A 24,539-nucleotide genomic window follows, 5' to 3' on the forward strand; every position below is an offset into this window, starting at 1 on the left:
AGCATTCTGATCAAGAAGGCCTTCGCTAAGACAGTTCTTGTGGAATTGGCAAAGTGATATTTGGAAGCCCATAGAGGGCTATGGTGAAAAAGAAAATATCCACAGATGAAATCTAGAAAGAAGCTTTCTGAGAAACTGCTCTCTGATGTGTGACTTGCACTCAGAGAGTTACATCTGTATTTCGTGGATCTCTTTGCTAGCCTTATTTCCGTGGAATCTGAGAACAGAGATTTCGGATCCCTTTGAAGACTATAGGGCCAAAGGAAATACCCTCCGATATCAAAGAGAAAGAAGCTTTCTGAGAAACTTCTTTGTGTTCTGTGAAAACATCTCACGGAGGTACAGCTTTCCCCTCAAGTAGCCTTTCGCTAAGACAGTTCTTGTGGAATTGGCAAAGTGATATTTGGAACCCCTAGAGGGCTATGGTGAAAAAGGAAATATCCTCAGACAAAATCTGGAAAGAAGCTTTCTGAGAAAATGCTGTGTGATGTGTGACTTCCACTCACAGAGTTACTTCTGTATTTCGTGGATCTCTTTGCTAGCCTTATTTCTGTGGAATATCAGAACAGATTTTTCGGATCCCTTTGAAGACTATAGGGGCAAAGGAAATATCCTCCGATAGCAAAGAGAAAGAAGCTTTCTGAGAAACTTCTTTGTGTTCTGTGAAATCATCTCACAGAGTTACAGCTTTCCCCTCAAGAAGCCTTTCGCTAAGACAGTTCTTGTGGAATTGGCAAAGTGATATTTGGAAGCCCATAGAGTACTATGTTGGAAAAGGAAATATCCTCAGATGAAATCTGGAAAGAAGCTTTCTGAGAAACTGCTCTGTGATGTGTGACTTGCACTCCCAGAGTTACATCTGTATTTCGTGGATCTCTTTGCTAGCCTTATTTCTGTGGAATCTGAGAACAGATATTTCGGATCCCTTTGAAGACTATAGGGCCAAAGGAAATATCCTCCGATAACAAAGAGAAAGAAGCTTTCTGAGAAACTTCTTTGTGTTCTGTGAAATCATCTCACAGAGTTACAGCTTTCCGCTCAAGAAGCCTTTCGCTAAGACAATTCTTGTTGAATTGACAAAGTGATATTTGGAAGCCCATAGAGGGCTACGGTGAAAAAGGAAATATCCTCAGATGAAATATGGAAAGAAGCTTTCTGAGAAACTGCTCTGATGTGTGACTTGCACTCACAGAGTTACATCTGTATTTCGTGGATCTCTTTGCTAGCCTTATTTCTGTGGAATCTGAGAACAGATATTTCGGATCCCTTTGAAGACTATAGGGCCAAAGGAAATATCCTCCGATAACAAAGAGAAAGAAGTTTTCTAAGAAACTTCTTTGTGTTCTGTGAAATCATCTCACAGAGTTACAGCTTTCCCCTCATGAAGCCTTTCGCTAAGACAGTTCTTGTGGAATTGGTAAAGTGATACTTGGAAGCCCATAGAGGGCTATGGTGAAAAAGGAAATATCCTCAGATGAAATCTTGAAAGAAGCTTTCTGAGAAACTGCTTAGTGTTCTGTTAATTCATCTCACAGAGTTACATCTGTATTTCGTGGATCTCTTTGCTAGCCTTATTTCTGTGGATTCTGAGAACAGATATTTCGGATCCCTTTGAAGCCTATAGGGCCAAAGGAAATATCCTCCGATAGCAAAGAGAAAGAAGCTTTCTGAGAAACTTCTTTGTGTTCTGTGAAAACATCTCACAGAGTTACAGCTTTCCCTTCAAGAAGCCTTTCGGTAAGGCAGTTCTTGTGGAATTGGCAAAGTGATATTTGGAAGCCCGTAGAGGGCTATGGTGAAAAAGAAAGTATCCTCAATGAAATCTGGAAAGAAGCTTTCGGAGAAACTGCCCTGTGATGTGTGACTTCAACTCTCAGAGTTACATCTGTATTTCATGGATCTCTTTGCTAGCCTTATTTCTCTGGAATCTGAGAACTGATATTTCGGATCCCTTTGAAGACTATAGGGCCAAAGGAAATATCCTCCGATAACAAAGAGAAAGAAGCTTTCTGAGAAACTTTTTTGTATTCTGTAAAATCATCTCACAGAGTTACAGCTTTCCCTTCAAGAAGCTTTTCGGTAACGCAGTTCTTGTGGAATTGGCAGAGTGATATTTGGAAGCCCATACAGGGCTATGATGAAAAAGGAAATATCCTCAGATGAAATCTGGAAAGAAGCTTTCTGAGAAACTGCTCTGTGATGTGTGACTTCCTCTCACAGAATTACATCTGTATTTCGTGGATCTCTTTGCTAGCCTTATTTCTGTGGAATCTGAGAACAGATATTTCGGATCCCTTTGAAGACTATAGGGCCAAAGGAAATATCCTCCGATAACAAAGAGAAAGAAGCTTTCTGAGAAACTTCTTTGTGTTCTGTGAAATAATCTCACAGAGTTACAGCATTCTGATCAAGAAGGCCTTCGCTAAGACAGTTCTTGTGGAATTGGCAAAGTGATATTTGGAAGCCCATAGAGGGCTATGGTGAAAAAGAAAATATCCACAGATGAAATCTAGAAAGAAGCTTTCTGAGAAACTGCTCTCTGATGTGTGACTTGCACTCAGAGAGTTACATCTGTATTTCGTGGATCTCTTTGCTAGCCTTATTTCCGTGGAATCTGAGAACAGAGATTTCGGATCCCTTTGAAGACTATAGGGCCAAAGGAAATACCCTCCGATATCAAAGAGAAAGAAGCTTTCTGAGAAACTTCTTTGTGTTCTGTGAAAACATCTCACGGAGGTACAGCTTTCCCCTCAAGTAGCCTTTCGCTAAGACAGTTCTTGTGGAATTGGCAAAGTGATATTTGGAACCCCTAGAGGGCTATGGTGAAAAAGGAAATATCCTCAGACAAAATCTGGAAAGAAGCTTTCTGAGAAAATGCTGTGTGATGTGTGACTTCCACTCACAGAGTTACTTCTGTATTTCGTGGATCTCTTTGCTAGCCTTATTTCTGTGGAATATCAGAACAGATTTTTCGGATCCCTTTGAAGACTATAGGGGCAAAGGAAATATCCTCCGATAGCAAAGAGAAAGAAGCTTTCTGAGAAACTTCTTTGTGTTCTGTGAAATCATCTCACAGAGTTACAGCTTTCCCCTCAAGAAGCCTTTCGCTAAGACAGTTCTTGTGGAATTGGCAAAGTGATATTTGGAAGCCCATAGAGTACTATGGTGGAAAAGGAAATATCCTCAGATGAAATCTGGAAAGCAGCTTTCTGAGAAACTGCTCTGTGATGTGTGACTTGCACTCCCAGAGTTACATCTGTATTTCGTGGATCTCTTTGCTAGCCTTATTTCTGTGGAATCTGAGAACAGATATTTCGGATCCCTTTGAAGACTATAGGGCCAAAGGAAATATCCTCCGATAACAAAGAGAAAGAAGCTTTCTGAGAAACTTCTTTGTGTTCTGTGAAATCATCTCACAGAGTTACAGCTTTCCGCTCAAGAAGCCTTTCGCTAAGACAATTCTTGTTGAATTGACAAAGTGATATTTGGAAGCCCATAGAGGGCTACGGTGAAAAAGGAAATATCCTCAGATGAAATATGGAAAGAAGCTTTCTGAGAAACTGCTCTGATGTGTGACTTGCACTCACAGAGTTACATCTGTATTTCGTGGATCTCTTTGCTAGCCTTATTTCTGTGGAATCTGAGAACAGATATTTCGGATCCCTTTGAAGACTATAGGGCCAAAGGAAATATCCTCCGATAACAAAGAGAAAGAAGTTTTCTAAGAAACTTCTTTGTGTTCTGTGAAATCATCTCACAGAGTTACAGCTTTCCCCTCATGAAGCCTTTCGCTAAGACAGTTCTTGTGGAATTGGTAAAGTGATACTTGGAAGCCCATAGAGGGCTATGGTGAAAAAGGAAATATCCTCAGATGAAATCTTGAAAGAAGCTTTCTGAGAAACTGCTTAGTGTTCTGTTAATTCATCTCACAGAGTTACATCTGTATTTCGTGGATCTCTTTGCTAGCCTTATTTCTGTGGATTCTGAGAACAGATATTTCGGATCCCTTTGAAGCCTATAGGGCCAAAGGAAATATCCTCCGATAGCAAAGAGAAAGAAGCTTTCTGAGAAACTTCTTTGTGTTCTGTGAAAACATCTCACAGAGTTACAGCTTTCCCTTCAAGAAGCCTTTCGGTAAGGCAGTTCTTGTGGAATTGGCAAAGTGATATTTGGAAGCCCGTAGAGGGCTATGGTGAAAAAGAAAGTATCCTCAATGAAATCTGGAAAGAAGCTTTCGGAGAAACTGCCCTGTGATGTGTGACTTCAACTCTCAGAGTTACATCTGTATTTCATGGATCTCTTTGCTAGCCTTATTTCTCTGGAATCTGAGAACTGATATTTCGGATCCCTTTGAAGACTATAGGACCAAAGGAAATATCCTCCGATAACAAAGACAAAGAAGCTTTCTGAGAAACTTCTTTGTGTTCTGTGAAATCATCTCACAGAGTTACAGCTTTCCCCTCAAGACGCCTTTCGCTAATACAGTTCTTGTGGAATTGGCAAAGTGATATTTGGAAGCCCATAGAGGGCTATGGTGAAAAAGGAAATATCCTCAGATGAAATCTGGAAAGAAGCTTCTTGAGAAAATGCTCTGTGATGTGCGACTTACACTCACAGAGTTACATCTGTATTTCTTGGATCTCGTTGTTAGCCTTATTTCTGTGGAATCTGAGAAGAGATATTTCGGATCCCTTTGAAGACAATAGGGCCAAAGGATATATCCTCTTTTAACAAAGAGAAAGAAGCTTTCTGAGAAACTTCTTTGTGTTCTGTGAAATCACCTCACAGAGTTACAGCTTTCCTCTCAAGAAGCCTTTCGCTAAGACAGTTCTTGTGCATTTGGAAAAGTGATATTTGGAAGCCCATAGAGGGCTATGGTGAAAAAGGAAATATCCACAGATGAAATCTGGAAAGAAGATGTCTGAGAAACTGCCGTGTGATGCTTGACTTGCATTCACAGAGTTACATCTGTATTTCGTGGATCTCTTTGCTAGCCTTATTTCTGTGGAATCTGAAAACAGATATTTCGGATCCCTTTGAAGACTATAGGACCAAAGGAAATATCCTCCGATAACAAAGACAAAGAAGCTTTCTTAGAAACTTCTTTGTGTTCTGTGAAATCATCTCACAGAGTTACAGCTTTCCCCTCCAGACGCCTTTTGCTAATACAGTTCTTGTGGAATTGGCAAAGTGATATTTGGAAGCCCATGGAGGGCTATGGTGAAAAAGGAAATATCCTCAGATGAAATCTCGAAAGAAGCTTTCTGAGAAACTGCTCTGTGATGTGTGACTTGCACTCACAGAGTTACATCTGTATTTCGTGGATCTCTTTGCTAGCCTTATTTCTGTGGAATCTGAGAGCAGATATTTCGGATCCCTTTGAAGACTATAGGGCCAAAGGAAATATCCTCCGATAACAAAGAGAAAGAAGCTTTCGGAGAAACTTCTTTGTGTTCTGTGAAATCATCTCACAGAGTTACAGCTTTCCTCTCAAGAAGGCTTTCGCTAAGACAGTTCTTGTGCAATTGACAAAGTGATATTTGGAAGCTCATAGAGGGCTATGGTGAAAAAGGAAATATCCTCAGATGAAATCTGGAAAGAAGCTTTCTGAGAAACTGCTCTGTGATGTGTGACTTCCACTCACAGAGTTACATCTGTATTTCGTGGATCTCTTTGCTAGCCTTATTTCTGTGGAATCTGAGAACAGATATTTCGGATCCCTTTGAAGACTATAGGGCCAAGGAAAATATCCTCCGATAGCAAAGAGAAAGAAGCTTTCTGAGAAACTTCTTTGTGTTCTGTGAAATCATCTCACAGAGTTACAGCTTTCCCTTCAAGAAGCCTTTCGGTGAGGCAGTTCTTGTGGAATTGGCAAAGTGATATTTCCAAGCCCTTAGAGGGCTATGGTGAAAAAGGAACTATCCTCAATGAAATCTGGAAAGAAGCTTTCTGAGAAACTGCTCTGTGATGTGTGACTTCCACTCACAGAGTTATTTCTGTATTTCGTGGATCTCTTTGCTAGCCTTATTTCTGTGGAATCTGAGAACAGATATTTCGGATCCCTTTGAAGACTATAGGGTCAAAGGAAATATCCTCCGATAACAAAGAGAAAGAAGCTTTCTGAGAAACTTCTTTGTGTTCTGTCAAATCATCTCACAGAGTTACAGCTTTCCCCTCAAGAAGCCTTTCGCTAAGACAATTCTTGTGGAATTGGAAAAGTGATATTTCGAAGGCCATAGAGGGATATGGTGAAAAAGGAAATATCCTCAGATGAAAACTGGAAAGAAGCTTTCTGAGAAATTGCTCAGTGATGTGTGACTTCCACTCACGGAGTTACATCTGTATTTCGTGGATCTCTTTGCTAGCGTTATTTCATGTAATCTGAGAACAGATATTTCCGATCCCTTTGAAGACTATAGGGCCAAAGGAAATATCCTCCGATAACAAAGAGAAAGAAGCTTTCTGAGAAACTTTTTTGTGTTCTGTGAAATCATCTCACAGAGTTACAGCTTTCCCTTCAAGAAGCCTTTCGGTAACGCAGTTCTTGTGGAATTGGCAAACTGATATTTGAAAGCCCATACAAGCCTATGGTGAAAAAGGAAATATCCTCAGATGAAATCTGGAAAGAAGCTTTCTGAGAAACTGCTCTGTGATATGTGACTTCCACTCACAGAGTTACATCTGTATTTCGTGGATCTCTTTGCTAGCCTTATTTCTGTGGAATCTGAGAACAGATATTTCGGATCCCTTTTAAGACAATGGGACCAAAGGAAATATCCTCCGATAACAAAGACAAAGAAGCTTTCTGAGAAACTTCTTTGTGTTCTGTGAAATCATCTCAAAGAGTTACAGCTTTCCCCTCAAGAAGCCTTTCGCTAAGACAGTTCTTGTGGAATTGGCAAAGTGAAATTTGGAAGCCCATAGAGGACTATGGTGGGAAAGGAAATATCCTCAGATGAAATCTGGAAAGAAGCTTTCTGAGAAACTGCTCTGTGATGCGTGACTTGCACTCAAAGAGTTACATATGTATTTCGTGGATCTCTTTGCTAGCCTTATTTCTGTGGAATCTGAGAACAGATATTTCGGATCCCTTTGAAGACTATAGGGCCAAAGGAAATATCCTCCGATAACAAAGAGAAAGAAGCTTTCTGAGAAACTTCTTTGTGTTCTGTGAAATCATCTCACAGAGTTACAGCTTTCCGCTCAAGAAGCCTTTCGCTAAGACAATTCTTGTTGAATTGGCAAAGTGATATTTGGAAGCCCATAGAGGGCTACGGTGAAAAAGGAAATATCCTCAGATGAAATATGGAAAGAAGCTTTCTGAGAAACTGCTCTGATGTGTGACTTGCACTCACAGAGTTACATCTGTATTTCGTGGTTCTCTTTGCTAGCCATATTTCTGTGGAATCTGAGAACAGATTTTTCGGATCCCTTTGAAGACTATAGGGCCAAAGGAAATATCCTCCGATAACAAAGAGAAAGAAGTTTTCTATGAAACTTCTTTGTGTTCTGTGAATTCATCTCACAGAGTTAGAGCTTTCCCCTCAAGAATCCTTTCGATAAGACAGTTCTTGTGGAATTGGCAAAGTGATATTTGGAAGCCCTTAGAGGGCTATGGTGAAAAAGGAAATATCCTCAGATGAAATCTGGAAAGAAGCTTTCTGAGAAACTGCTTAGTGTTCTGTTAATTCATCTCACAGAGTTACATCAGTATTTCGTGGATCTTTTTGCTAGCCTTATTTCTGTGGAATCTGAGAACAGATATTTCGGATCCCTTTGAAGAGTATAGGCCCAAAGAAATATCCTACGATAACAAAGAGAAAGAAGCTTTCTGAGAAACTTCTTTATGTTCTGTGAAATCATCTCACAGAGTTACAGCTTTCCCCTCAAGAAGCCTTTCGATAAGACAGTTCTTATGGTATTGGCCAAGTGATATTTGGAAGCCCTTAGAGGGCTACGGTGAAAAAGGAAATATCCTCAGACGAAATCTGGAAAGAAGTTTTCTGAGTAACTGCTCTGTGATGTGTGACTTCCACTCACAGAGGTACATCTGTATTTCGTGGATCTCTTTGCTAGCCTTATTTCTGTGGAAACTGAGAACAGATATTTCGGATCCCTTTGAAGACTATAGGGCCAGAGGAAATATCCTCCGATAACAAAGAGAAAGAAGTTTTCTGAGAAACTTTTTTGTGTTCTGTGAAATCATCTCACAGAGTTACAGCTTTCCCCTCAAGAAGACTTTCGGTAAGGCAGTTCTTGTGGAATTGGAAAAGTGATACTTGAAAGCCCATAGAGGGCTATGGTGGAAAAGGCAAATATCCTCATATGAAATCTGGAAGGAAGCTTTCTGAGAAACTGCTCTGTGATGTGTGACTTCCACTCACAGAGTTACATCTGTATTTCGTGGATCTCTTTGCTAGCCTTATTTCTGTGGAATCTGAGAACAGATATTTCGGATCCCTTTGAAGACTATAGGGCCAAAGGAAATATCCTCCGTTAACAAAGAGAAAGAAGCTTTCTGAGAAACTTCTTTGTGTTCTGTGAAATCATGTCACAGAGTTACAGCTTTTCCCTCAAGAAGCCTTTCGCTAAGACCATTCATGTGGAATTGGCAAAGTGATATTTGGAAGCCGCTAGAGGGCTATGGTGAAAAAGGAAATATCCTCAGATGAAATCTGGAAAGAAGATTTTGAGAAATTGCTGTGTGATGTGTGACTTGCACTCACAGAGTTACATCTGTATTTCGTGGATCTCTTTGCTAGCCTTATTTATGTGGAATCTGAGAACAGATATTTCGGATCCCTTTGAAGACTATAGGGCCAAAGGAAATATCCTCCGATAGCAAAGAGAAAGAAGCTTTCTGACAAACCTCTTTGTGTTCTGTGAAATCATCTCACAGAGTTACAGCTTTCCCCTCAAGAAGCCTTTCGCTAAGACAGTTCTTGTGGAATCGGCAATGTGATATTTGGAAGCCCATAGAGGACTATGGTGAAAAAGGAAATATAATCAGATGAAATCTGGAAAGAAGCTTTCTGAGAAACTGCTCTGTGATGTGTGACTTGCACTCCCAGAGTTACATCTGTATTTCGTGGATCTCTTTGCTAGCCTTATTTCTGTGGAATCTGAGAACAGATATTTCGGATCCCTTTGAAGACTATAGGGCCAAAGGAAATATACTCCGATAACAAAGAGAAAGAAGCTTTCTGAGAAACTTCTTTGTGTTCTGTGAAATCATGTCACAGAGTTACAGCTTTCCCCTCAAGAAGCCTTTCGCTAAGACAGTTCTTTTGGAATTGGATAAGCGATATTTGGAAGCCCTAAGAGGGCTACGGTGAAAAAGGAAATATCCTCAGATGAAATCTGGAAAGAAGCTTTCTGAGAATCTGCTCTGTGATGTGTGACTTGCACTCACAGAGTTACATCTGTATTTCGTGGAACTCTTTGCTAGCCTTATTTCTGTGGAATCTGAGAACAGATATTTCGGATCCCTTTGAAGACTATAGGGCCAAAGGCAATATCCTCAGATAACAAAGAGAAAGAAGTTTTCTAAGAAACCTCTTGGTGTTCTGTGAAATCATCTCACAGAGTTACAGCTTTAGCCTCAAGAAGCCTTTCGCTAAGACAGTTCTTGTGGAATTGGCAAAGTGATATTTGGAAGCCCCTAGAGGGCTATGGTGAAGACGGAAATATCCTCGGATGAAATCTGGAAAGAAGCTTTCTGAGAAACTGCTTAGTGTTCTGTTAATTCATCTCACAGAGTTACATCAGTATTTCGTGGATCTCTTTGCTAGCCTTATTTCTGTGGAATCTCAGAACAGATATTTCGGATCCCTTTGAAGACTATAGGGCCAAAGGAAATATCCTCCGATAAGAAACAGAAAGAAGCTTTCTGAGAAACTTCTTTGTGTTCTGTGAAATCATCTCACAGAGTTACAGCTGTCCCTTCAAGAAGCCTTTCGGTAAGTCAGTTCTTGTGGAATTCGAAAAGTGATATTTGGAAGCACATAGAGGGCTATGGTGAAAAGGAAATATCCTCTGATTAAACCTGGAAAGAAGCTTTCTGAGAAACTGCTCTGTGATGTGTGACTTGCACTCACAGAGTTACATCTGTATTTCGTGGATCTCTTTGCTAGCCTTATTTCTGTGGAATCTGAGAAAAGATATTTCGGAGCCCTTTGAAGACTATAGGGCCAAAGGAAATATCCTCCGAAAACAAAGAGAAAGAAGCTTTCTGAGATACTTCTTTGTGTTCTGTGAAATCATCTCACAGAGTTACAGCTTTCCCCTCAAGAAACCTTTCGCTAAGACAGTTCTTGTGGAATTGGTAAAGTGATACTTGGAAGCCCATAGAGGGCTATGGTGAAAAAGGAAATATCCTCAGATGAAATCTGGAAAGAAGCTTTCTGAGAAACTGCTTAGTGTTCTGTTAATTCATCTCACAGAGTAACATCTGTATTTCGTGGATCTCTTTGCTAGCCTTATTTCTGTGGATTCTGAGAACAGATATTTCGGATCCCTTTGTAGACTATAGGGCCAAAGGAAATATCCTCCGATAGCAAAGAGAAAGAAGCTTTCTGAGAAACTTCTTTGTGTTCTGTGAAATCATCTCACAGAGTTACAGCTTTCCCTTCAAGAAGCCTTTCGGTAAGGCAGTTCTTGTGGAATTGGCAAAGTGGTATTTGGAAGCCCGTAGAGGGCTATGGTGAAAAAGAAAATAACCTCAATGAAATCTGGAAAGAAGCTTTAGGAGAAACTGCTCTGTGATGTGTGACTTCAACTCTCAGTGTTACATCTGTATTTCATGGATCTCTTTGCTAGCCTTATTTCTCTGGAATCTGAGAACAGATATTTCGGATCCCTTTGAAGACTATAGGGCCAAAGGAAATATCCTCCGATAACAAAGAGAAAGAAGCTTTCTCAGAAACTTCTTTGTGTTCTGTGAAATCTTCTCACAGAGTTACAGCTTTCCCTTCAAGAAGCCTTTCGGTAACGCAGTTCTTGTGTAATTGGCAAAGTGATATTTGGAAGCCCATACAGGGCTATGGTGAAAAAGGAAATATCCTCAGATGAAATCTGGAGAGAAGCTTCTTGAGAAAATGCTCTGTGATGTGCGACTTACACTCACAGAGTTACATCTGTATTTCTTGGATCTCGTTGCTAGCCTTATTTCTGTGGAATCTGAGAACAGATATTTCGGATCCCTTTGAAGACTATAGGGCCAAAGGAAATATCCTCCTTTAACAAAGAGAAAGAAGCTTTCTGAGAAACTTCTTTGTGTTCTGTGAAATCATCTCACAGAGTTACAGCTTTCCCCTCAAGAAGCCTTTCGCTAAGACAGTTCTTGTGGATTTGGCAAAGTGATATTTGGAAGCTCATAGAGGGCTATGGTGAAAAAGGAAATATCCTCAGATGAAATCTCGAAAGAAGCTTGCTGAGAAACTGCTCTGTGATGTGTGACTTGCACTCACAGAGTTACATCTGTATTTCGTGGATCTCTTTGCTAGCCTTATTTCTGTGGAATCTGAGAGCAGATATTTCGGATCCCATTGAAGACTATAGGGCCAAAGGAAATATCCTCCGATAACAAAGAGAAAGAAGCTTTCTGAGAAACTTCTTTGTGTTCTGTGAAATCACCTCACAGAGTTACAGCTTTCCTCTCAAGAAGCCTTTCGCTAAGACAGTTCTTGTGCATTTGGCAAAGTGATATTTGGAAGCCCATAGAGGGCTATGTTGAAAAAGGAAATATCCTCAGATGAAATCTGGAAAGAAGCTTTCTGGGAAACTGCTCTGTGATGTGTGACTTCCACTCACAGAGTTACATCTGTATTTCGTGTATCTCTTTGCTAGCCTTATTTCTGTGGAATCTGAGAACAGATATTTCGGATCCCTTTGAAGACTATAGGGCCAAGGGAAATATCCTCTGATAGCAAAGAGAAAGAAGCTTTCTGAGAAACTTCTTTGTGTTCTGTGAAATCATCTCACAGAGTTACCGCTTTCCCTTCAAGAATCCTTACGGTAAGGCAGTTCTTGTGGAACTGGCAAAGTGATATTTCCAAGCCCATAGAGGGCTATGGTGAAAAAGGAAATATCCTCAATGAAATCTGGAAAGAAGCTTTCTGAGAAACTGCTCTGTGATATGTGACTTCCACTCACAGAGTTATTTCTGTATTTCGTGGATCTCTTTGCTAGCCTTATTTCTGTGGAATCTGAGAACAGATATTTCGGATCCCTTTGAAGACTATAGGGTCAAAGGAAATATCCTCCGATAACAAAGAGAAATAAGCTTTCTGAGAAACTTCTTTGTGTTCTGTCAAATCATCTCACAGAGTTACAGCATTCCCCTCAAGAAGCCTTTCGCTAAGACAATTCTTGTGGAATTGGAAAAGTGATATTTCGAAGGCCATAGAGGGCTAGGGTGAAAAAGGAAATATCCACAGATGAAATCTGGAAAGAAGATTTCTGAGAAACTGCTCTGTGATGTGTGACTTCCACTCACAGAGTTATTTCTGTATTTCGTGGATCTCTTTGCTAGCCTTATTTCTGTGGAATCTGAGAACAGATATTTCGGATCCCTTTGAAGACTATAGGACCAAAGGAAAAATCCTCCGATAACAAAGACAAATAAGCTTTCTGAGAAACTTCTTTGTGTTCTGTGAAATCATCTCACAGAGATACAGCTTTCCTCTCAAGAAGGCTTTCGCTAATACAGTTCTTTTGGAATTGGCAAAGTGATATTTGGAAGCCCATAGAGGGCTATGGTGAAAAAGGAAATATCCTCAGATGAAATCTGGAAAGAAGCTTCTTGAGAAAATGCTCTGTGATGTGCGACTTACACTCACAGAGTTACATCTGTATTTCTTGGATCTCTTTGCTAGCCTTATTTCTGTGGAATCTGAGAACAGATATTTCGGATCCCTTTGAAGACTACAGGGCCAAAGGAAATATCCTCCTTTAACAAAGAGAAAGAAGCTTTCTGAGAAACTTCTTTGTGTTCTGTGAAATCATCTCACAGAGTTACAGCTTTCCCCTCAAGAAGCCTTTCGCTAAGACAGTTCTTGTGGAATTGGCAATGTGATATTTGGAAGCCCATAGAGGGCTATGGTGAAAAAGGAAATATCCTCAGATGAAATCTCGAAAGAAGCTTTCTGAGAAACTGCTCTGTGATGTGTGACTTCCACTCACAGAGTTACATCTGTATTTCGTGGATCTCTTTGCTAGCGTTATTTCTGTGGAATCTGAGAACAGATATTTCGGATCCCTTTGAAGAATATAGGGCCAAAGGAAATATCCTCCGATAACAAACAGAAAGAAGCTTTCTGAGAAACTTCTTTGTGTTCTGTGAAATCATCTCACAGAGTACAGCTTTCCCCTCAAGAAGCCTTTCGCTAAGACAGTTCTTGTGGTATTGGTAAAGTGATACTTGGAAGCCCTTAGAGGGCTACGGTGAAAAAGGAAATATCCTCACATGAAATCTGGAAAGAAGCTTTCTGAGAAACTGCTTAGTGTTCTGTAAATTCATCTCACAGATTTAAATCTGTATTTCGTGGATCTCTTTGCTAGCCTTATTTCTGTGGATTCTGAGAACAGATATTTCGGATCCCTTTGAAGACTATAGGGCCAAAGGAAATATCCTCCGATAGCAAAGAGAAAGAAGCTTTCTGAGAAACTTTTTGTGTTCTGTGAAATCATCTCACAGAGTTACAGCTTTCCCTTCAAGAAGCCTTTCGGTAAGGCAGTTCTTGTGGAACTGGCAAAGTGATATTTGGAAGCCCATAGAGGGCTATGGTGAAAAAGGAAATATCCTCAATGAAATCTGGAAAGAAGCTTTCTGAGAAACTGCTCTGTGATGTGTGACTTCAACTCTCAGTGTTACATCTGTATTTCATGGATCTCTTTGCTAGCCTTATTTCTGTGGAATCTGAGAACAGATATTTCGGATCCCTTTGAAGACTATAGGGCCAAAGGAAATATCCTCCGATAACAAAGAGAAAGAAGCTTTATGAGAAACTTTTTTGTGTTCTGTGAAGTCATCTCACAGAGTTACAGCGTTCCCTTCAAGAAGCCTTTCGGTAACGCAGTTCTTGTGGAATTTGAAAAGTGATATTTGGAAGCCCTTAGAGGGCTATGGTGAAAAAGGAAATATCCTCAGATGAAATCTGGAAAGAAGCTTTCTGAGAAACTGCTCTCTGATGTGTGCCTTGCATTCACAGAGTTACGTCTGTATTTCGTGGATCTCTTTGCTAGCCTTATTTTTGTGGAATCTGAGAACAGATATTTCGGATCCCTTTGAAGACTATAGAGCCAAGGAAATATCCGCCGAAAACAAAGAGAAAGAAGCTTTCTGAGAAACTTCTTTGTGTTCTGTGAAGTCACCTCACAGAGACAAAGCTTTCCCCTCAATAAGCCTTTCGCTAAGACAGTTCTTGTGCAATTTTTAAAGTGATATTTGGAAGCCCATAGAGGGCTATGATGAAAAAGGAAATATCCTCAAATGAAAACTGGAAAGAAGCTTTCTGAGAAACTTCTTTGTGTTCTGTGAAATCATCTCACAGAGTTACAGCTTTCCCCTCAAGAAGACTTTCGCTAAGACAGTTCTTGTTGAATTGGCAAAGTGATATTTGGAATCCCATAGAGGGCTATGGTGAAAAAGGAAATATCCTCAGATGAAATCTGGAAAGAAGCTCTCTGAGATACTGCTGTGTGATGTGTGACTTACACTCACAGAGTTACATCTGTATTTCGTGGATCTCTTTGCTAGCCTTATTTATCTGGAATCTGAGAACAGATATTTCGGATCCCGTTGAAGACTATAGGCCCAGAGGAATTATCCTCCGATAATAAAGAGAAAGAAGCATTCTGAGAAACTTCTTTGTGTTCTGTGAAATCATCTCACAGAGTTACAGCTTTCCCTTCAAGAAGCCTTTCGCTAAGACAATTGTCGTGGAATTGGCAAAGTGATATTTGGAAGCCCATATAGGGCTATGGTGAAAAAGGAAATATCCTCAGATGAAATCTGGAAAGAAGCTTTCTGAGAAAACGCTCTGTGATGTGTGAATTTCACTCACAGAGTAACATCTGTGTATTACGTGGATCTCTTTGCTAGCCTTATTTCTGTGGAATCTGAGAACAGATATTTCGGATCCTTTTGAAGACTATAGAGCAAATGGAAATATCCTCCGATAACAAAGAGAAAGAAGCTTTCTGAGAAACTTCTTTGTGTTCTGTGAAATCATCTCACAGAGTTACAGCTTTCCCTTCAAGAAGCCTTTCGCTAAGACAGTTCTTGTGGAATTGGCAAAGTGATATTTGGAAGCCCATAGAGGGGTATGGTGAAAAAGGAAATATCCTCTGATGAAATCTGGAAAGAAGCTTTCTGAGAAACTGCTTAGTGTTCTGTTACTTCACCTCACAGAGTTACATCTGTATTTCGTGGATCTCTTTGCTAGCCTTATTTTGTGGAATCTGAGAACAGATATTTCGGATCCCTTTGAAGACTGTAGGGCCAAAGGAAATATCCTCCGATAACAAAGAGAAAGAAGCTTTCTGAGAAACTTCTTTGTGTTCTGTGAAATCATCTCACAGAGTTACAGCTTTCCCCTCAAGAAGCCTTTCGCTAAGACAGTTCTTGTGGAATTGGCAAAGTGATATTTGGAAGCCCATGGAGGGCTATGGTGAAAAAGGAAATATCCTCAGATGAAATCTGGAAAGAAGCTTTCTGAGAAAGTGCTTAGTGTTCTGTTATTTCATATCACAGAGTTACATCTGTATTTCGTGGATCTCTTTGCTAGCCTTATTTATCTGGAATCTGAGAACAGATATTTCGGATCCCGTTGAAGACTATAGGCCCAAAGGAATTATCCTCCGATAATAAAGAGAAAGAAGCATTCTGAGAAACTTCTTTGTGTTCTGTGAAATCATCTCACAGAGTTACAGCTTTCCCTTCAAGAAGACTTTCGCTAAGACAGTTCTTGTGGAAATGGCAAAGTGATATTTGGAAGCCCATAAAAGGCTATGGTGAAAAAGGAAATATCCTCAGATGAAATCTGGAAAGAAGCTTTCTGAGAAACTGCTCTGTGATGTGTGACTTGCACTCACAGAGTTAAATCTGTATTTCGTGGATCTCTTTGTTAGGCTTATTTCTGTGGAATCTGAGAACAGATATTTCGGATCCCTTTGAAGACTATAAGGCCAAAGGAAATATCCTCCGATAACAAAGAGAAAGAAGCTTTCTGAGAAACTTCTTTGTGTTCTGTGAAATCATCTCACAGAGTTACAGCTTTCCCCTCAAGAAGCCTTTCTCTAAGACAATTCTTGTGGAATTGGCAAAGTGATATTTGGAATCCCATAGAGGGCTACGGTGAAAAAGGAAATATCCTCAGATGAAATCTGAAATGAAGCTTTCAGAGAAACTGCTCTGTGATGTGTGACTTGCACTCACAGAATTACATCTGTATTTCGTGGATCTCTTTGCTAGCCTTATTTCTGTGGAATCTGAGAATAGATATTTCGCATCCCTTTGAAGACTATAGGGCCAAAGGAAATATAGTCCGATAACAAAGAGAAAAAAGCTTTCTGAGAAACTTCTTTGTGTTCTGTGAAATCATCTCTCAGAGTTACAGCTTTCCCCTCAGAAAGCCTTTCGCTAAGACAGTTCTTGTGGAATTCGCACAGTGATATTTGGAAGCCCATAGAGGGCTATGGTGAAAAAGGAAATATCCTCAGATGAAATCTGGAAAGAAGCTTTCTGAGAAACTGCTCTGTGATGTTTGACTTCCACTCACAGAGTTACATCTGTATTTCGTGGATCTCTTTGCTAGCCTTATTTCTGTGGAATCTGAGAAGAGATTTTTCGGATCCCTTTGAAGACTATAGGGCCAAAGGAAATATCCTCCGATAACAAAGAGAAAGAAGCTTTCTGAGAAACTTCTTTGTGTTCTGTGAAATCATCTCACAGAGTTACAGCTTTCCCCACAAGAAGACTTTCGCTAAGACAGTTCTTGTGGAATTGGCAAAGTGATATTTGGAAGCCCATAGAGGGCTACGGTGAAAAAGGAAATATCCTCAGATGAAATCTGGAAAGAAGCTTTCTGAGAAACTGCTGTGTGATGGGTGACTTCCACTCACAGAGTTACATCTGTATTTCTTGGATCTCTTTGCTAGCTTTATTTCTTTGGAATCTGAGAACAGATATTTCGGATCCGTTTGAAGACTTTAGGGCCAAAGGAAATATCCTCCGATAACAAAGAGAAAGAACCATTCTGAGAAACTTCTTTGTGTTCTGTGAAATCATCTCACAGAGTTACAGCTTTCCCTTCAAGAAGCCTTTCGGTAAGGCAGTTCTTGTGGAATTGGTAAAGTGACATTTGAAGCCCATAGAGGGCTATGGTGAAATAGGAAATATCCTCAGATGAAATCTGGAAAGAAGCTTTCTGAGAAACTGCTCTGGGATGTGTGACTTGCACTCACAGAGTTAAATCTGTATTTCGTGGATCTCTTTGCTCGCCTTATTTCTGAGGAATCTGAGAACACATATTTCTGATCCCTTTGAAGACTATAGGGCCAAAGGAAATATCCTCCGATAACAAAGAGAAGGAAGCTTTCTGAGAAACTTCTTTGTGTTCTGTGAAATCATTTCACAGAGTTACAGCTTTCCCCTCAAGAAGCCTTTCGCTAAGACAGTTTTTGTGGAATTGGCAAAGTGATATTTGGAAGCCCATTGAGGGCTATGGTGAAAAAGGAAATATCCTCAGATGAAATCTGGAAAGAAGCTTTCTGAGAAACTGCAATGTGATGTGTGACTTGCACTCACAGAGTTACATCTGTATTTCGTGGATCTCTTTGCTAGCCTTATTTCTGAGGAATCTGAGAACAGATATTTCTTATCCCTTTGAAGACTATAGGGCCAAAGGAAATATCCTCCGATAACAAAGAGAAAGAAGCTTTCTGAGAAACTTCTTTGTGTTCTGTGAAATCATCTCAGAGAGTTACAGCTTTCCCCTCAAGAAGCCTTTCGCTAAGACAATTCCTGTGGAATTGGCAGAGTGATATTTGGAAGCCCATAGAGGGCTATGGTGAAAAAGGAAATATCCTCAGATAAAATCTGGAAAGAAGCTTTCTGAGAAACTTCTCTGTGATGCGGGACTTACACTCACAGAGTTACATCTGTATTTCGTGGATCTCTTTGCTAGCCTTATATCTGTGGAATCTGAGAACAGATATTTCGGATCCTTTTGAGGACTATAGGGCCAAAGGAAATATCCTAGGATAACAGAGAGAAAGAAGCTTTTAAAGAAATTTCTTTGTGTTTTGTGAAATCATCTCACAGAGTTACAGCTTTGCCTTCAAGAAGCCTTTTGCTAAGACAGTTCTTGTGGAATTGGCAAAGTGATATTTGGAAGCCCATAGAGGGCTATGGTGAAAAAGGAAATATCCTCAGATGAAATCTGGAAAGAAGCTTTCTGAGAAACTGTTCTGTGATGTGTGACTTCCACTCACAGAGTTACATCTGTATTTGGTGGATCTCTTTGCTAGCCTTATTTCTGTGGAATCTGAGAACAGATATTTCGGATCCCTTTGAAGACTCTAGGGCCAAAGGAAATATCCTCCGATAACAAAGAGAAAGAAGCTTTCTGAGAAACTTCTTTGTGTTCTGTGAAATCTTCTCACAGAGTTACAGCTTTCCTCTCAAGGAGCCTTTCGCTACGACAGTTCTTGTGGAATTGTCAAAGTGATATTTGGAAGCCCATAGAGGGCTATGGTGAAAAAGGAAATATCCTCAGATGAAATCTGGAAAGAAGCTTTCTGAGAAACTGCTCTGTGATGTGGGACTTGCACTCACAGAGTTACATCTGTATTTCGTGGATCTCTTTGCTAGCCTTATTTCTGTGGAATCTGAGAACAGATATTTCGGATCCTTTTAAAGACTATAGGGCCAAAGAAATATCTTCCGATAACAGAGAGAAAGAAGCTTTTTGAGAAACTTCTTTGTGTTTTGTGAAATCATCTCACAGAGTTACAGCTTTACCCTCAAGAAGCCTTTCCCTAAGACAGTTCTTGTGGAATTGGCAAAGTGATATTTGGAAGCCCATAGAGGGCTATGGTGAAAAAGGAAATATCCTTAGATGACATCCGGAAAGAAGGTTTCTGAGAAACTACTCTGTGATGTGTGACTTCCACTCACAGAGTTACATCTGTATTTCGTGGATCTCTTTGCTAGCCTTATTTCTGTGGAATCTGAGAACAGATATTTCGGAACCCTTTGAAGACTATAGGGTCAAAGGAAATATCCTCCGATAACAAAGAGAAAGAAGCTTTCTGAGAAACTTCTTTGTGTTCTGTGAAATCATCTCACAGAGTTACAGCTTTGCCTTCAAGAAGCCTTTCGGTAAGGCTGCTCTTGTGGAATTTGCAAAGTGATATTTGGAAGCCCCTAGAGGGCTATGGTGAAAAGGAAATATCCTCAGATGAAATCTGGAAAGAAGCTTTCTGAGAAACTGCTCTGTGATGTGTGACTTGCACTCACTGAGTTACATCTGTATTTCGTGGATCTCTTTGCTAGCCTTATTTCTGTGGAATCTTAGAACAGATATTTCGGATCCCTTTGAAGACTATAGAGCCAAAGGAAATATCCTCTGATAAAAAAGTGAAAGAAGCTTTCTGAGAAACTTCTTTGTGTTCTGTGAAATCATCTCACAGAGTTACAGCTTTCCCCTCAAGCAGCCTTTCGCTAAGACAGTTCTTGTGGAATTGGCAAAGTGATATTTGGAATCCCATAGAGGGCTATGGTGAAAATGGAAATATCCTCAGATGAAATCTGGAAAGAAGCTTTCTGAGAAACTGCTCTGTGATGTGTGACTTCCACTCACAGAGTTACATCTGTATTTCGTGGATCTCTTTGCTAGCCTTATTTCTGTGGAATCTGAGAACAGATATTTCGGATCCCTTTGAAGACTATAGGGCCAAAGGAAATATCCTCCGATAACAAAGAGAAAGAAGCTTTCTGAGAAACTTCTTTGTGTTCTGTGAAATCATCTCACAGAGTTACAGCTTTCCCCTCAAGGAGCCTTTCGCTATGACACTTCTTGTGGAATTGGCAAAGTGATATTTGGAACCCCCTAGAGGGCTATGGTGAAAAAGGAAATATCCTCAGATGACATCTGGAAAGAAGCTTTCTGAGCAACTGCTCTGTGATGTGTGACTTGCACTCACAGAGTTACATCTGTATTTCGTGGATCTCTTTGCTAGCCTTATTTCTGTGGAATCTGAGAACAGATATTTCGCATCCCTTTGAAGACTATAGGGCCAAAGGAAATATCCTCCAACAACAAAGAGAAAAATGCTTTCTGAGAAACTTCTTTGTGTTCTGTGAAATCATCTCACAGAGTTACAGCTTTCCCCTCAAGAAGCCTTTCGCTGTGACAATTCTTGTGGAATTGGCAAAGTGATACTTGGAAGCCCACAGAGGGCTACGGTGAAAAAGGAAATATCCTCAGATGAAATCTGGAAAGAAGCTTTCTGAGAAACTGCTGTGTGATGTGTGACTTCCACTCACAGAGTTACATCTGTATTTCTTGGATCTCTTTGCTAGCCTTATTTCTGTGGAATCTGAGAACAGATATTTCGGATCCGTTTGAAGACTTTAGGGCCAAAGGAAATATCCTCCAATAACAAAGAGAAAGAACCATTCTGAGAAACTTCTTTGTGTTCTGTGAAATCATCTCACAGAGTTACAGCTTTCCCTTCAAGAAGCCTTTCGGTAAGGCAGTTCTTGTGGAATTGGCAAAGTGATATTTGGAAGCCCATAGAGGGCTTTGGTGAAAAAGGAAATATCCTCAGATGAAATCTGGAAAGAAGCTTTCTGAGAAACTGCTCTGTGATGTTTGAAGTCCACTCACAGTGTTACATCTGTATTTCGTGGATCTCTTTGCTAGCCTTATTTTGGAGGAATCTGAGAACAGATATTTAGAATCCCTTTGAAGACTATAGGGACAAAGGAAATATCCTCCGATAACAAAGAGAAAGAAGCTTTCTGAGAAACTTCTTTGTGTTCTGTGAAATCATCTCACAGAGTTACAGCATTCCCTTCAAGTAGCCTTTCAGTAAGGCAGTTCTTGTGAAATTGGCAAAGTGATATTTGGAAGCCCATAGAGGGCTATGGTGAAAAAGGAAATATCCTCAGATGAAATCTGGAAAGAAGCTTTCTGAGAAACTGCTTAGTGTTCTGTTATTTCATCTTACAGAGTTACATCCGTATTTCGTGGATCTCTTTGCTAGCCTAATTTTTTGGAATCTGAAAACAGATATTTCGGATACCTTTGAAGAGTACAGGGCCAAAGGAAATATCCTCCGATGACAGAGAGAAAGAAGCTTTCTGAGAAACTTCTTTGGGTTCTGTGAAATCTTCTCACAGAGTTACAGCTTTCCCCTCAAGGAGCCTTTCGCTATGACACTTCTTGTGGAATTGGCAAAGTGATATTTGGAAGCCCATTGAGGGCTATGGTGAAAAAGGAAATATCCTCAGATGAAAACTGGAAAGAAGCTTTCTGAGAAACTTCTCTGTGATGCGGGACTTACACTCACAGAGTTACATCTGTATTTCGTGGATCTCTTTGCTAGCCTTATATCTGTGGAATCTGAGAACAGATATTTCGGATCCTTTTGAAGACTATAGGGCCAAAGGTAATATCCTAGGATAACAGAGAGAAAGAAGCTTTTAAAGAAATTTCTTTGTGTTTTGTGAAATCATCTCACAGAGTTACAGCTTTGCCTTCAAGAAGCCTTTTGTTAAGACAGTTCTTGTGGAATTGGAAAAGTGATATTTGGAAGCCCATAGAGGGCTATGGTGAAAAAGGAAATATCCTCAGATGAAATCTGGAAAGAAGCTTTCTGAGAAACTGTTCTGTGATGTGTGACTTCCACTCACAGAGTTACATCTGTATTTCGTGGATCTCTTTGCTAGCCTTATTTCTGTGGAATCTGAGAACAGATATTTCGGATCCTTTTAAAGACTATAGGGCCAAAGAAATATCTTCCGATAACAGAGAGAAAGAAGCTTTTTGAGAAACTTCTTTGTGTTTTGTGAAATCATCTCACAGAGATACAGCTTTCACCTCAAGAAGCCTTTCGCTAGGACGGTTCTTGTGGAATTGGCAAAGTGATATTTGGAAGCACATAGAGGGCTATGGTGAAACAGGAAATATCCTCAGAAGAAATCTGGAAAGAAGCTTTCTGAGAAACTGCTCTGTGATGTGTGACTTCCACTGACAGAGTTACATCTGTATTTCGTGGATCTCTTTGAGAGCCTTATTTCTCTGGAATCTGAGAACAGATATTTCGGATCCCTTTGAAGACTATACGGACAAAGGAAATATCCTCCGATAACAAAGAGAAAGAAGCTTTCTGAGAAACTTCTTTGTGTTCTGTGAAATCATCTCACAGAGTTACACTTTTCCCCTCAATAAGCCTTTCGCTAAGACAGTTCTTGTGGAATTGGCAAAGTGATATTTGGAAGCCCATAGAGGGCTATGGTGAAAAAGGAAATATCCTCTGATGAAATCTGGAAAGAAGCTTTCTGAGAAACGGCTGTGTGATGTGTGACTTGCACTCACAGAGTTACATCTGTATTTCGTGGATCTCTTTGCTAGCCTTATTTCTGTGGAATCTGAGAACAGATATTTCGCATCCCTTTGAAGACTATAGGGCCAAAGGAAATATCCTCCAATAACAAAGAGAAAAAAGCTTTCTGAGAAACTTCTTTGTGTTCTGTGAAATCATCTCACAGAGTTACAGCTTTCCCCTCAAGAAGCCTTTCGCTGTGACAATTCTTGTGGAATTGGCAAAGTGATACTTGGAAGCCCACAGAGGGCTATGGTGAAAAAGGAAATATCCTCAGATGAAATCTGGAAAGAAGCTTTCTGAGAAACTGCTCTGTGATGTGTGACTTGCACTCACCGAGTTACATCTGTATTTCGTGGATCTCTTTGCTAGCCTTATTTTGGAGGAATCTGAGAACAGATATTTAGAATCCCTTTGAAGACTATAGGGACAAAGGAAATATCCTCCGATAACAAAGAGAAAGAAGCTTTCTGAGAAACTTCTTTGTGTTCTGTGAAATCATCTCACAGAGTTACAGCTTTCCCTTCAAGAAGCCTTTCAGGAAGGCAGTTCTTGTGAAATTGGCAAAGTGATATTGAGAAGCCCATACAGGGATATGGTGAAAAAGGAAATATCCTCAGATGAAATCTGGAAAAAAGATTTCTGAGAAACTGCTCTGTGATGTGTGACTTCCACTCACAGAGTTACATCTGTATTTCGTGGATCTCTTTGCTAGACTTATTTCTGTGGAATCTGAGAACAGATATTTCGGATCACTTTGAAGACTATAGGGCCAAAGGAAATATCCTCCGATAACAGAGAGAAGGAAGCTTTTTGAGAAACTTCTTTGTGTTCTGTGAAATCATCTCACAGACTTACAGCTTTCCCCTCAAGAAGCCTTTCGCTAAGACAGTTCTTGTGGAATTGGCAAAGTGATATTTGGAAGCCCATAGAGGGCTATGATGAAAAAGGAAATATCCTCAGATGAAATCTGGAAAGAAGCTTTCTGAGAAACTGCTTAGTGATCTGTTATTTCATCTTACAGAGTTACATCTGTATTTCGTGGATCTCTTTGCTAGCCTAACTTTTTGGAATCTGAGAACAGATATTTCGGATACCTTTGAAGAGTATAGGGCCAAAGGAAATATCCTCCGATAAGAGAGAGAAAGAAGCTTTCTGAGAAACTTCTTTGTGTTCTGTGAAATCTTCTCAGAGAGTTACAGCTTTCCCCTCAAGAAGCCTTTCGCTAGGACAGTTCTTGTGGAATTGGCAAAGTGATATTTGGAAACCCATAGAGGGCTATGGTGAAAAAGGAAATATCCTCAGATGAAATCTGGAAAGAAGTTTTCTGAGAAACTGCTCTGTGATTTGTGACTTCCACTCACAGAGTTACATCTGTATTTCATGGATCTCTTTGCTAGCCTTATTTCTGTGGAATCTGAGAACAGATATTTCGGATCCTTTTGAAGACTATAGGGCCAAAGGAAATATCCTAGGATAACAGAGAGAAAGAAGCTTTAAAGAAATTTCTTTGTGTTTTGTGAAATCATCTCACAGAGTTACAGCTTTGCCTTCAAGAAGCCTTTTGCTAAGACAGCTCTTGTGGAATTGGAAAAGTGATATTTGGAAGCCCATAGAGGGCTATGGTGAAAAAGGAAATATCCTCAGATGAAATCTGGAAAGAAGCTTTCTGAGAAACTGCTCTGTGATGTTTGACTTCCACTCACAGAGTTACATCTGTATTTCGTGGATCTCTTTGCTAGCCTTATTTCTGTGGAATCTGAGAATAGATTCTTCGGATCCCTTTGAAGACTATAGGGCCAAAGGAAATATCCTCCGATAACAAAGAGAAAGAAGCTTCCTGAGAAACTTCTTTGTGTTCTGTGAAATCATCTCACAGAGTTACAGCTTTTCCTTCAGAGTTACAACAAGCCTTTCGCTAAGAC

Source organism: Macaca mulatta, chromosome 2 (genome assembly GCF_049350105.2).
Source record: "Macaca mulatta isolate MMU2019108-1 chromosome 2, T2T-MMU8v2.0, whole genome shotgun sequence".
In the NCBI taxonomy this organism is placed as follows: domain Eukaryota; kingdom Metazoa; phylum Chordata; class Mammalia; order Primates; family Cercopithecidae; genus Macaca; species Macaca mulatta.